We start from the raw sequence: 12576 nt of genomic DNA on the forward strand, positions 1-12576 counted from the left end.
ACACTGTAGGCACATTACCGTAGACGCGCATTACACCGTATACACCGTGCACCGCGCGTGTGCTGATTACAGCGTGCTCTGTACGCACATTTACATAAACTATGCACGGTATGCTATGTGCACATTTACATACATTATGCACGGTAGGCTGTATGCATATTTACATAAATTATGCACGATATGCTGTATGCATATTTACATAAATTCAACCACACCCATTTGGCCCCTCGAAAAAGAATGAAACCCTTCAGTTGACCGTCTCACCATAATCCCCATTCAACAGCCTTGCCCTCCACTGTCCAGGGTTGGGGAGCCCACAGCTCCAATGTCCAAGGAAAGAGCGTGGCAGGTGTGGGGAGAGGGGAGGAGGATGGTAAGGACAAGAGCATAGAGGTAGGAAGGAGATTTTCTTGTCTTACAACAGTTTATTAGAAAAAATGGAGCACTAAAAAAAAAATCCTACTGTCTGAATGCAACTTGAGGTTTTCAGCCCTGAAATAAGCTAAGTCAGAAAATAAAACTAAATCCTGTTTTGCTGTGTTAAGAGTGCAAATACGTATTTGGTCTACACATACAGACTCTCAGGCTACAACGTGCAGTCCTACATCCTCTACACTAAGAGATGTAAAAACGTAAGGGTCAAATACTGAGACCAAACATTCAGGCTCCAAAACCATCTAAGTCAGGGCAGGCACTTTCCTGGGTCCCTTTTCCTGTGTCTTCTCGAAGGCAATATATGGTGACAATGGGGAAACTGGCTCAGGAGGCTGAAGGGACAGGTGAGGGCAGACCTGCAGGCCCATGTGGATTTTATACCAAGTTCAACAGGAGGCCATTGAGGGTTTTGATCTAAAGTTCATTTCTCTAGTTAGCATCTCTCACCATACAAAGATATCACAGTATTATTGACTATATTCCCCACGCTGTAACTAGACTTATCGTGGTGATCGTTTTGTAATATATAGAAATTTCAAATCACTATGCTGTATACCAGGAAGTAACAGAGTGTTGTAGGTCAATTATATTTCAAAAGACAAACAAACTTATAGAAAAAGAGATCAGATTTGTCATTACCAGAGACAGGGGGTGCTGAGGAGGGAAACTGGATGAAGGCAGGCAAAAGATACAAACTTCCAATTATAAGATAAATAAGTACTAGGGATGTGCTGTACCCCATGATTAATATAATTAATACTGCCATTTGTTACACAGGGAAGTGGTTAGGAGAGTAAATCCTAAAAGTTCTCATCACAAGGAAAAAAATAGTTCTTTTTCTTCTTCTTTTCTTTTGTATCTATATGAGATGATGGACGTTCACTAAACCTGTTGTGGTCATCACTTCATCATGTATGTAAGTCAAATCGTTATGCAGACACCTTAAACATACACAGTGCTGTATGTCAATTATTTCTCAACAAAACGGGAAGATAGAGAGAGAGAGAGAGGTAATAGATGATAGATAGACAGATAGATAATAGATGATAGATAGATAGATAAAATTTAACTAATCCCAAAAAATCTAATGAAGTTCATTTCTCAAAGACACTGAGGCTGCTGCTTGGACAAGGAGAACCCAGTTAAAGGGTATCACAGGGCTCCCGGTGAGAGAGGATGCTGGCTTCCACTTGGGTGGTGGCAGCACAGATGGAGAGAAGTCAGCATGTGTCAAGAGAGGACCACGGGGCTTCCCTGGTGGCACAGTGGTTAAGAATCCACCTGCCAATGCAGGGGACACGGGTTCGAGCCCTGGTCCGGGAAGATTCCACATGCCGCGGAGCAACGAAGCCCGTGTGCCACACCTACTGAGCCTGCGTGCTAGAGCCTGCGAGCCACAACTACTGAGCCTCCGCTCTAGAGCCCATGCTCCGCAGCAAGAGAAGCCACCGCAATGAGAAGCCCGCGCACCACAACGAAGAGTAACCCCCGCTCGCTGCAACTAGAGAAAGCCCGTGTGCAGCAACGAAGACCCAACGCAGCCAAAAATAAATAAATAAATAAATTTATTTTAAAAAAGAGAGAGAGAGAGAGAGGATCACGTGGCAGGACCTGGCAGAAGGCAGTCAAGTGGGCCCTCCCATCACAGGCCAAGTTGAAATAAATTCCAACTCGTGGCCGACTGGCAATAACAATAATAATTACTATAAGGACCATAACAAGAGCTAATTTATAGAGCATTTGACAGTTTACAAAGTGCTTTCATGAACACTGACTCACTGCCCCTTTTTTAATTAAAAACAACTCATTTTGTTCTTACATATTCATTATAGAAAAACTGGAAAATCCGGATAAGGAAAAAGGCAATGTTGCTCTACAGCCTAGCCATCCTGCCTGTTAACGCTTGGCTGTGGAGCCTGCCAGCTGGTTTGCTGTGCTTTTTTTTTTTTTTAAGAAACGCCATAAGATCTCATTTAATGGTTTGTCATCTGCTTTCTTCATTTGGTATATTGAGACTGTTCCACATCTTACTTAATTTTCATAAATCTGTGTGCAAAGGGCCATTTTGATCTCTACTTTGTAGATAAGGAAATGTATGTGCAGAGATGAAGATGTTTCCAAGGTTACAGCAGAGATGGGAGCTGGCTGCTGGGATTCAAACCCAGGATCTTGGCCAACTCAACAACGAGGGCACAGGGCCTCTGGGACTGTGGGACCTGCATTCACCAAAGACCCTGGACCATTATAATCAGCAAAATGGGAGCAGGAGCTGGAGCAAGGGCTATTTCTGGCAAGAGACTCCTTTTTCCTTCCTCCCAGACTTTGCCAGAACATTCTACCAAAATCACCATCACTATGGTGTGTCGATTCTCAAATATTTACACATACACATTAGCCCAGGGACTAAGAGAGCCAGCTCTGGAGTCAGATGACTTGGCCCTAATTCTGGCTCTCCTACTTCCTGGCTGTGTGACCTTGGACACTCATCAAACTTCTCTGAGTCTTAGCTTTATCAGCAGTGAAACGGGACAATAGTAGACCTGCTCCGGGGGAATATTATGAGGATCAAATGCAATAACACAAGCAGTGTGCTGAGCCCAGCACCTGGCACACAGCAGGCCCTCCATAAATGTTAGCTGCTTGTACTGTAATTCTCAACACCATGGTGATACGTTGCTACCTCCCGTTTAAAGCGTATGTGCCGGTGCTGAGAGCTGAACACGGCACCAGGTGACGTCACCTCCCTGTGTACCTCTCGGAAGGTGATGCTCGGAGAGGCTGAACAGCTCTGAGAGCTGGGGGCAGACAGAGAATCAAGCCCAGATCAGCTTGACTCACCCGGCAAGCTCTGGGTTGATGTCTTTGCTCAGGAAGTACAAACACATTGCCAAATGAGCCTAAGTAAAACATGTGTAAGAAAGTAAATCTATTTTTTTAAGTTTTCTTAATCACATACCGCACTCCAAGGCCACAGGGAAGTACTTTCGGCATTATCGCTAGAGCTCATGCTCCCCTGAGTGAAGTGAAAAGAATATGCAACTGCGACTCAGAGAGATCCAGCTTAGAACTCTGGTTCCACTGCTGATCAGCTCTGTCATCTTGGGCCAGTTACTTGACCTCTCTGAGACTCTGGGGGTTTGTAAAATGAGAATGAATAATCATGGCTCCCTTGGAGGGTGCAGTGAGGATTAAACTCATTCATTCATTCATTCACCCAAGTATATTTCACAAATATTTGCACTCTTCTCGTATACCAGGCACTGTTCTAGGCACCGGGATACAGCAATGAACAAAAGAGACGAAAGTTCCTGTCTTCACAGAGCTCATGTTCTTGGTAAGGAAACAGAGAAGAAAAGGGGATGAACAAAAAAGTAACATTACATTACTTATAAGATGTCATATATAATATAATGCCTATAATATGTCAGTGATAATAAATGCTATGGAGGAAAAGAAAGCTGGACGTGGGTACCAAAAAAGAGTATTGGGGCTACTTCAATCAGAAAAGGATGCGGACATGACAGTGGGCATTTGAGCAAATATCAGAGTGAAGCAAGGAGCAAGTTAATGAGATAAAATGAGTCGAGCTGTCAGCACAGAGCCTGGACCACACGATGATGCAGACAAATGGGCGGGTGCTTGAGGATGAGTGAGACATCTATTCGGGATGCCTGGGACTCATCTCGTCTGCTCCCCAGGCATTCGCTATACCAGCCCCTGGGGTCGGGCGTCTGTCTCCCCTGTCCTCGAGATGCTCACAGTCTAGTGGGAAGATCAACAATGAAATAAGCACTCACTGCAATTGCACTCCCAGGTATAGACCCAAAGGAATTGAAAGCAGCACTCAAATGTTTGTATGTGAATGTTCACAGCAATGCTAGTCACAACAGCCAAAAGGTAGAAACAACCCAAATGCCCATCGACTGACAAATGGATAAAGTAAATGTGGTGTGTCCATACAACGGAATATGATTCCACCATCAAAAAGAATGAACTACTGATACAGGCTACAATTTGGATGAACCTCAAAAACACGATGTCAAGTGGAATTAGCCAAACATGAAATGTCACATAGTGTATGATTCCATTTATATGAAATGCCCAGAATAGGCAAATCCATAAAGACAGAAATCAGATTAGTGGTTGCCAGGGGCTGGGGTGGGGGGAAGAAGGAATGGGGAGCAACTGCTTAATGGGTACAGAGTTTCCTTTTCGGGTGATAAAAATGTTTTGGAACTTGATAGAGGTGATGGTTGCACAACGTTGTGAATGCACTAAATGCTGTGGAATCGTTCACTTTTAAATGGTTAATTGTATGTTCTGTGAGTTTCACCTCGATTAAATAAATGTAAGTACTCACAATGTGGAACCGGGAATCCAATGTTAGAGAAAGTGCAGGTGAGCGAGAGCAGAGGGGAGGAAGCCAGCTTTCTGGGGAGGGGTGGGGAAAGGCATCCCGGAGGAGAGGACACCTCAGCCCAGATCTTGAGGATGAAGGAGAACATCCTAGGAAAGGGGCAGAGTGGAGGGTGTAGGAGGAAGGATGCGGACAGAGGGAACAGCAGGGCCGAGGGCCAGGAGACGGCAGAACGTGGCAAGTCTGGAGAACTGCAAGCAGTTCAGTGTGGCTGGAGATATTCCGGAGGAGGAAGACATCCAAGCTGAGGCTGGAAAGAAGGGCAAAGGTGGACCGTCCAGGGATTTGCTCTGCCAAGTGGAAGGGGATGGTGACTGATCCCCTGCAATGGCCTCCTGCAGAGCTCCTGGAAACCTGACACAGCCCAGGGCTCAAGGCCACCAAACCCAGTAATAAGCAAGGGGGAAGCTCTGGTCTACCATCATGCAGCTGTAAGCTCCAGGCCTGGACCCCAGCCCCACAGTCATGCCCAAGGAGGGGCTGGCACCCCCACAACCATAAATGATGATGGCATGGAGGCCAAGTTCCTGCTTGGCCGTACTGTTATATCCACAAGGCTTGGGCCCCAAACCCCTGCTTATGCCAAGGGAAGGGCTGGCTCTCCCAGCGGGAAAATGCTGAGAAGCGGGTTAGGGCTGGAGGGCAAGGTTCTTTCCATCATATCACTGTTACACCCCAGCCCCTGTTCATACCAGCGGACGTGCTGGCGCACCCCTGATCCTGTGGCTTACAAACCAGAGCCCAAGGGATGGGGTCCATTTGCCACGGGCTCCTGCTAGCCCTAACCCCCAGTGCCGGTGAATGTGACCTTATTTGCAGATAGGGTCTCTGCAGATGTAATCAAGTTAAGATGAGGGAAGAGTGGATTAGGGCGTACCCTAAACCCAATGACTGGTGTCCTTAAGAAGAGGAAAGGACACACAGAGGAGGAGGCCATGGGAAGACAGAGGCAGAGATTGCAGTGACGCAGCTACAAGCCAAGGACCGCCCCCAGCCACCAGAAGCTGGGAGAGAGGGGCATGGGACAGATTCTCCCCTACAGCCTTCTCCTTGATTCTTCTCCACCAGCACCTTGATTTTAGACTTCAAGACCCCCAGAACTGGGAGAGAATACATTTCTGCTGTTTCAAGCCATCTAGTTTGTGGTGGTTTTGTTACAGCAGATCAAGGAGACTAACAGAGCCTTCAACCAGGAGTCAATGACATTTACTGAATACAGACTGCGGAGTTATGATAGAAAAGTTAGCATTTGGAGGGCCCTGCCAGGCCCAGTTAGGGGATTCAGTGCTTGTCTTACCCGCCCTGTAAGGTAGGTGTTATTGATCTGTTTTATAAATGAGTTCTATAAAGTCCCATAGTTGGTATTAACCTTCACCTTCACGCTTCCCCTTTATCACACGTCATCTGAAGATGAGCTGGGACCTACTGCCCCCCACAGTCTACAGTTCCTCCAAACACACACACACACACACACACACACACAGAACTCCATGAGATTCAAGGAAGCACTGAGTTGGTCCCAAGGATCGCTGTCCTAAAGTTTCAAAGTCTGAGAGATAAAAAGAGAGGAAGAAAAGCTTTACTCTTTCCAAATTCCCTTCTCCATCAAATTCTCTTCTCCTTCACCCTTACATTTAAAAATCAGAAGTTTGGGGATGCAGAAGCAAAAAGCCTCATTTCATTAACCAAACTGCCAGCCGCTCAACTAACAGGGATTCAACTTCTCTCTGCCGACGCTTCAGAAGTGTTTCACTGATGGGTTATATTACATCAACTCTTCCCCTCTCTCTTTTGATCCTCTTTTTAATAAAGTCTGAGGCAAGAGGGTAATTTTTCATTTTAAATAGGGAAGGTGTGGCACCAAGGTGCTCTGGGGGTTATTAATCGTAGCCCTTGCTATCTTGTCATCTGTTTCTGGAAAATCATTTTATTTCAAGTCTTGAATGGGGTGGGGAGAAGGGAATAGGTTTTAAGAAATGAAAGGTCTGAGGATTGATTAAAGACATTTCAAGGTGCAGGGATTTTTCTTTTGACATTCTCTGATAAGCGACCAAGAGAAATAAAAGCCATTCTCAAGGGAGAAAGTGATTTCAGAAAGTCTAGGCAAGTGTCTGACTTCTTTGTCCCTTCCCATTAATATTTTATAAACAGGCAAACGTGTGGCTTGGACTTTGTCTGAATTTCAGTGCCAGCATCAGAATGCATATATGCTACTATTCCAGAATCACCCCTGCTTGTAACTTTTGTGAATATTTCAAAATGCTTGTTAGTTTAATCCTCACAACTTTCCGGCAAGAAACAGAACTTTTAGATGCTGGCTGAAAATATTTCACTGGAGTCATTGGCAAAGCAAAAAAATAGTAACAATAACAATTATTATTAACACTAACAAGAGTTACTGTTTACTGAGCACTTACTATGCACCAGAGAGTATTCTAAGTATTTTATATGCATTACTTCACATTATCCTCACAAGACCCTTTGGAGAAAATTCTGTTACTGTCTTCATGTTACAGTGGAGGAAACGGAGGATCATCTGAGAGACGGAGTGGCCCAAGGTCACACAGCTGATAAGTGGTACAGTGGGGTTTCCAATACAGGTCTGTACCCCTCACCATCCCGATTTTTCTAGGAGCCTTCCAATGCTCTCAGGAAGTGGAGACCCAGCCAGAAAGCCCTTGAAAGGCTGAACCATTTTACACAGACCTTTCGGATCAGCATTGAGGGCAATGCCATCTGCCCCTTCAAAAAAAAGTCAAATATGATACTCACTATAGACACAATCCCTGAAAGAGTGAAACCTGAAATCCAGGACAAATTTTCAAGTTTCTGGTTTGTAGTACTTGCAAAAAGAAGCAAATAAGGACAAATGAAAAACACACCATTGCCAAAGCAATTCAACAGTGGCAAGAATCTTAATCTAAGACCGCATTAATGAGCTTGGCATCCGGCCTAACTGTGGGTCCCGCTGGGCACTGTCTCCACCCCAGGACGTCCCCAAACTGGACCAAACAAATGCACTGACCCCAGTCTGTGCAGGTCATCTGGGAGATGGGCCAGGGCAGGGAGCTTGGGCTCTGACCCAGTAATGCTTCCTAGGTCCTGCCCTACAAGGCTTTTGGGATTTTATTATCCACCAGGAGATCTAGCCAGATTAACCTTTGGTCACGAACTTTAGGGTAGCTTTTCTGTTCTAACAAAGCTCCTTTTTTTTAAAAGAAAATTGTATTGAGGTGAAATTCACATCAACCATTTTTAAGTGCAGAATTCAGTGACATTTAGTACATTGACAATGTTGTCTCTATCAATTCTAAAAAATTTCCATCACTCCCCCCAAAAAATCCCATACCTACTAAACAGTCACTCCCTACCTCACCCCCTTCTCTCAGCCTCTGGTAACCACTAATCTGTTTTCTGTCTCTATGGATTTACCTATTCTGGATGTTTCGTACAAATAGAATCATACAATAAGTGATCTTTTGTAACTGGCTTCTCTCACTTTGTATCATGTTTTCAAGGCTCATTCACGTTGTAGCCTGTATCAGAATCTCATTCCTCTTTATGGTGGAATAACATTCCATGATATGGGTAGAACACATTTTGTTCATCTATTCATAAGTTGATGGACATAAGCGTTGTTTCCACTTTTTGGCTATTGTGAGCAGCACTGCTATGATAATTTGCAGACGAGTATTTCTTTGAACAACTGTTTTCAATTCTTTGGGGCATATACCTAGGAGTGGAATTGCTGGGTCACCTGGTAATTCTGTTTAACCTTCTGAGAAACCGCCAAACTGTTTTCCACAGTGGCTGCACCATTTTATATTCCCACCAACAATATACTAGGGTCTGATTTCTCCCAATCTTAGCCAACTCTTGTTATTTCTATTTATTTATTTACTATTAATATTATTATTGCCATCCTAATGAGTGTTTAACAGAGCACTTTTTTAATAGTACTATTTTTTAATTAATTTATTTATTTGTATTTGGGGGGGCCACGCCCTGCAGCTTGCGGGATCTTAGTTCCCCAACCAGGGATCGAACTCGCACTCTCACCAGTGAAAGCACGGAGTCTTAACCACTGGACTGCCAGGGAAGTCCCAACAAAGCACTTTCAATCACGGCCATAGCTAACGTTCACTGAGGGCTTACTTTACACCCCACTGCTGCCCCGCCATCTCTCATCCTGATGCCTTATTTCGTTTATTTCTCACGACAACCCTGTGGGGCTGGTGAGGAAATTAAGGCTTTGGAAAATTAAAACACTTGCCCGAGGCCAAGCTCCAAACCCTGGTGTTCTGACCACAGATCACATTCTCTTGGCAGCTATATGTAGCACATCTGAATTAATCCTCATAGCCATGCAGGGTGACATGTATTACCAGCCCCATCTTTCAGATGGAAAGACTGAGCCCCACAGAGCAGCAGGGACCTTCCCTAGGTCCACCCACGTAGAAGGTGCCAGGTCCATCCAACTCCAAACCCCATGTTCTTTTCCCTCCGCTGTATATTCTTTCACAATATTTAGTGTTTTAATTGTTAAGTACAATTAAAATTGTGACTGGGATGCAGCCAATCTCCAGAATAAAGAGAGCAACCGCCACCATCTGTTGGACAGTTTAAACTGAAAGAAAGCCCTTCCTGGTTAGTAACACGGTTAGAATCTGCATGGAGAAAACTGCAATAAAACGCCTCCCAGAGGATCTGGTGGAGAGAATGTCTGATAGGGCAGCAAGCCCTGCAGGTACTGACTGGCTCTGGCACTGTACCCTGCAGTCGCCTTGGAACCGTGGTTCTGAACCCCGGTGACCGGCAGCATCACACGGCAGCTCTGAACAGCCTCATAGGAACGGAGAGCAGAGTGGATGGCGCAGTGCACTGCACTCCAGGATTCCTGGGTTCCAAGCTTCCCGCAGAGCTGAGTGCCCGTCACCATGCTCTGTTCATCGCCTCCACCCTGCTACCCACTCTCTCTCCTCCTCCTCCTCCTCCTGTTTCATTTTCCTCACACCCCTTACCACCCAGTGGAATTATTCTTTTATATCATCTGTTCTCATTATTCACCACCGTTATATTCTATAATATAAAGTCACTGCGAACACTGAATTAGCCAATATTGAACCATGGCTCCTAGTGGAAATACAAGGTTAGGTTCCTAGGACCCTCTGGTGACATTTTCATCAACGGATCCCTACGTAATCTTGTTTTATGAATATTTCTGTTTAAAGGCAGAATCTAATAAGTTATTTAATATCTACGTTGCGGATACATTAACATTCCACTCATGGCCAACAGCACTGTCACGCCTGCCTGAAGGAATCTTACATAACACACGTATTTTCTGGAAAGGCACATCGCAGCCTGCTTGTGCCCAGGACCACTGGACAGCACTTCAGCACTATGCTCAGGGGTCATTTTAAACAGAGAAATCACCCCCAGAAAGCACAAAAAATGTGAAAAACTTGAAAAAAACAAAAAAACCACCTCACTGACAGTATGAGAGCTGAAACAAGAAGGCAGAGCATGAACCCCTCAGCTGAGAACATGAACACCAGGCGACTCAGACTTTTCCCCTCTCCACAAAGCCAAGTATTGATTTTAGGATTATGAATAAATTTTAGGGAATAGGCAAATTCACGGAGATGAGTACAGAATCCATGAAGAACTAAGACTGACTTATTCATCTGTTTGTTTGTCAGCTGCCTTCCCCACTGGAATACAAGCTCTAAGAAGACAGATGCCTGGGCTAGATTTCTCATCACTGCATCACCCAGCACCTAGAACAGTGCTTGGCAACAAATAAATGCAGATGTTTTTCCCCAGCACATATGTACATCAAATCATCATATGGTATCATATGGTACATCTAAAACTTATACCATGTTATCTGTCAATTATATCTCGATAAAGCTGGGGGCAATTTTTTAAATAAATATAGACTGTTTTGTCTCAATGCATAAATTATACACTGCTTCAATAAATATTTGTGGACTGAATCAATTCTTCATAAATTCTAACTGCCATGACTGATAACCTTGTTTGTATCACCCATCCTGAATTCACCAAGCAGTGAGATGGGAAACACCTTAACCCAGCTAAAATCCTATTCATGCCAAGGGCTGCCCTGCAAAGATAAAGTCTTGAGAAATAAAGGCCTGGTGACCAAAGAAAAAGAGTAGGAAGATGTCCTTATCTTGATCCTGCCTCCTTCTGGCTCTATGTCCTCTGAGTAATAGCTGTGTCTCTGCCCCGCCCCAGCCCCCTGCAGAAGGATGGACTGTCCCATGGGCCTCTGAGGGAGGAGGAGGAGGAGAAGGTGGAGGTGAGAAGGTGGGGGACCCATCAGGCTCAGACCAGTTCCCAGGGATGCAGCAGGAGAGAGTCCACACAGGGACAAGCCACATTGGAGAAGGATGCTTTCTGAGATGCTTCTAATTCCAGAACTCTCTGTCGCTCCATCACTCTGCCACCCTTTGAGTGACAGGTGTTATATTAGTTCTATAACTTCTTGTGTTGGCAAATTCAAGAAAGCGGAAGGTGGCATTAGATGACCTTAGGTGCGGCAAGGCAACCTATTTTTATCTCCAGACAACTGACTGGTACAGCAGGTTTTCTTAATCCTCCTGCCTTTTCCCTCACCGTGCGGATTCAGTGGGACCCGCACCTGCCCTCATTTCTCTCCCAATTTCCCTCTGCGGGGAAATTGTTTGTGAAAGCTTTAGAGCCTGGTGTGGCAGGCAGTCAATCTGTTCAGGTTACCCACATAGACAGAAATGTGGATGCTTCCAGGAAAAAGATGTTGGAAAAACTTTTATTATCCTCTGTCACCCCTCTTAACCGAGGCTGACACCTCCTTGGGCACCAGAGGGCTTTTCAGAGACCTCTAGATTTAGCACCTCCTGTGATAACTCCTTGTCACAGAATGGCAGAACCCAACTGAGTTTGAATCCCAGCTCTACTAATTACAAGTTGTGTGACCTGGAGTCAAGTGCTTAACCTCTCTGAACTGCGCTTTGTGTATCTCAAAGGGGAATGATAAAAGCACCCACTCCGTAGGGTTGTTTTGAGAATTCATGAAAATAAAGCGCTTTGCAAACAGTCTCCCTGCCCTCATTGTCATGACTGTTGCTCTTGTTGGTTAGCTGTGATTCTCCTTCATTCCCCAGGCAGCTATGTACGTTCATCTTTTAGATTAGACACCCACTATGTACAAGGCACTTGGATCCACAAAACCAGCGGCTTCTCCATCCACATAGAATTTATACCCTACAAACCAGATTATGAAGACTTAGCATGAAAAAGAAGTTAAAAAAAACCTCATTAATAATTTTTATATTAACTACATGTTGAAAGGGTTAAGTTTTTTGGAAATACTGGGCTACATAAAATATATTGTTAAATTTAGTGTCATTCCTTAAACGTTAAACATAGAGTTACCATCTGATCCAGGAATTCTACTCCTGGGTAGATACCCAAAATAATTGAAAGCAGGGACTCAAACAGATACTTGCACACTGATGTTCATGGCAACATTATTCACTATAACCAAAAGGTAGAAACAACTCAAGGGCCCATCAACAGATGAATGAATAAACAAAATGTGGTCCATCCACACAACTGAATATTATTCAACCATAAAAACAGATGAAATTGTAATACATGCTACAACATGGATGAACCTTGAAAACGTGCTAAGTGAAATAATCCATTCACAAAAGGAC

At 44.5% G+C, this 12576-nt stretch overlaps 1 protein-coding gene across 15 annotated transcripts in view; it reads right to left on the reverse strand.

Moving 5' to 3' along the window:
• Nucleotides 1-12576, reverse strand: part of KSR2 (kinase suppressor of ras 2) — a gene marked incomplete at its 3' end in the record, with an annotated part of 442928 nt that overhangs the window by 266885 nt on the left and 163467 nt on the right. The gene's annotated exons all lie outside the window — the stretch shown is intronic.

Source organism: Balaenoptera borealis, assembly GCF_965194805.1.
Source record: "Balaenoptera borealis genome assembly, chromosome: 14".
NCBI lineage: Eukaryota > Metazoa > Chordata > Mammalia > Artiodactyla > Balaenopteridae > Balaenoptera > Balaenoptera borealis.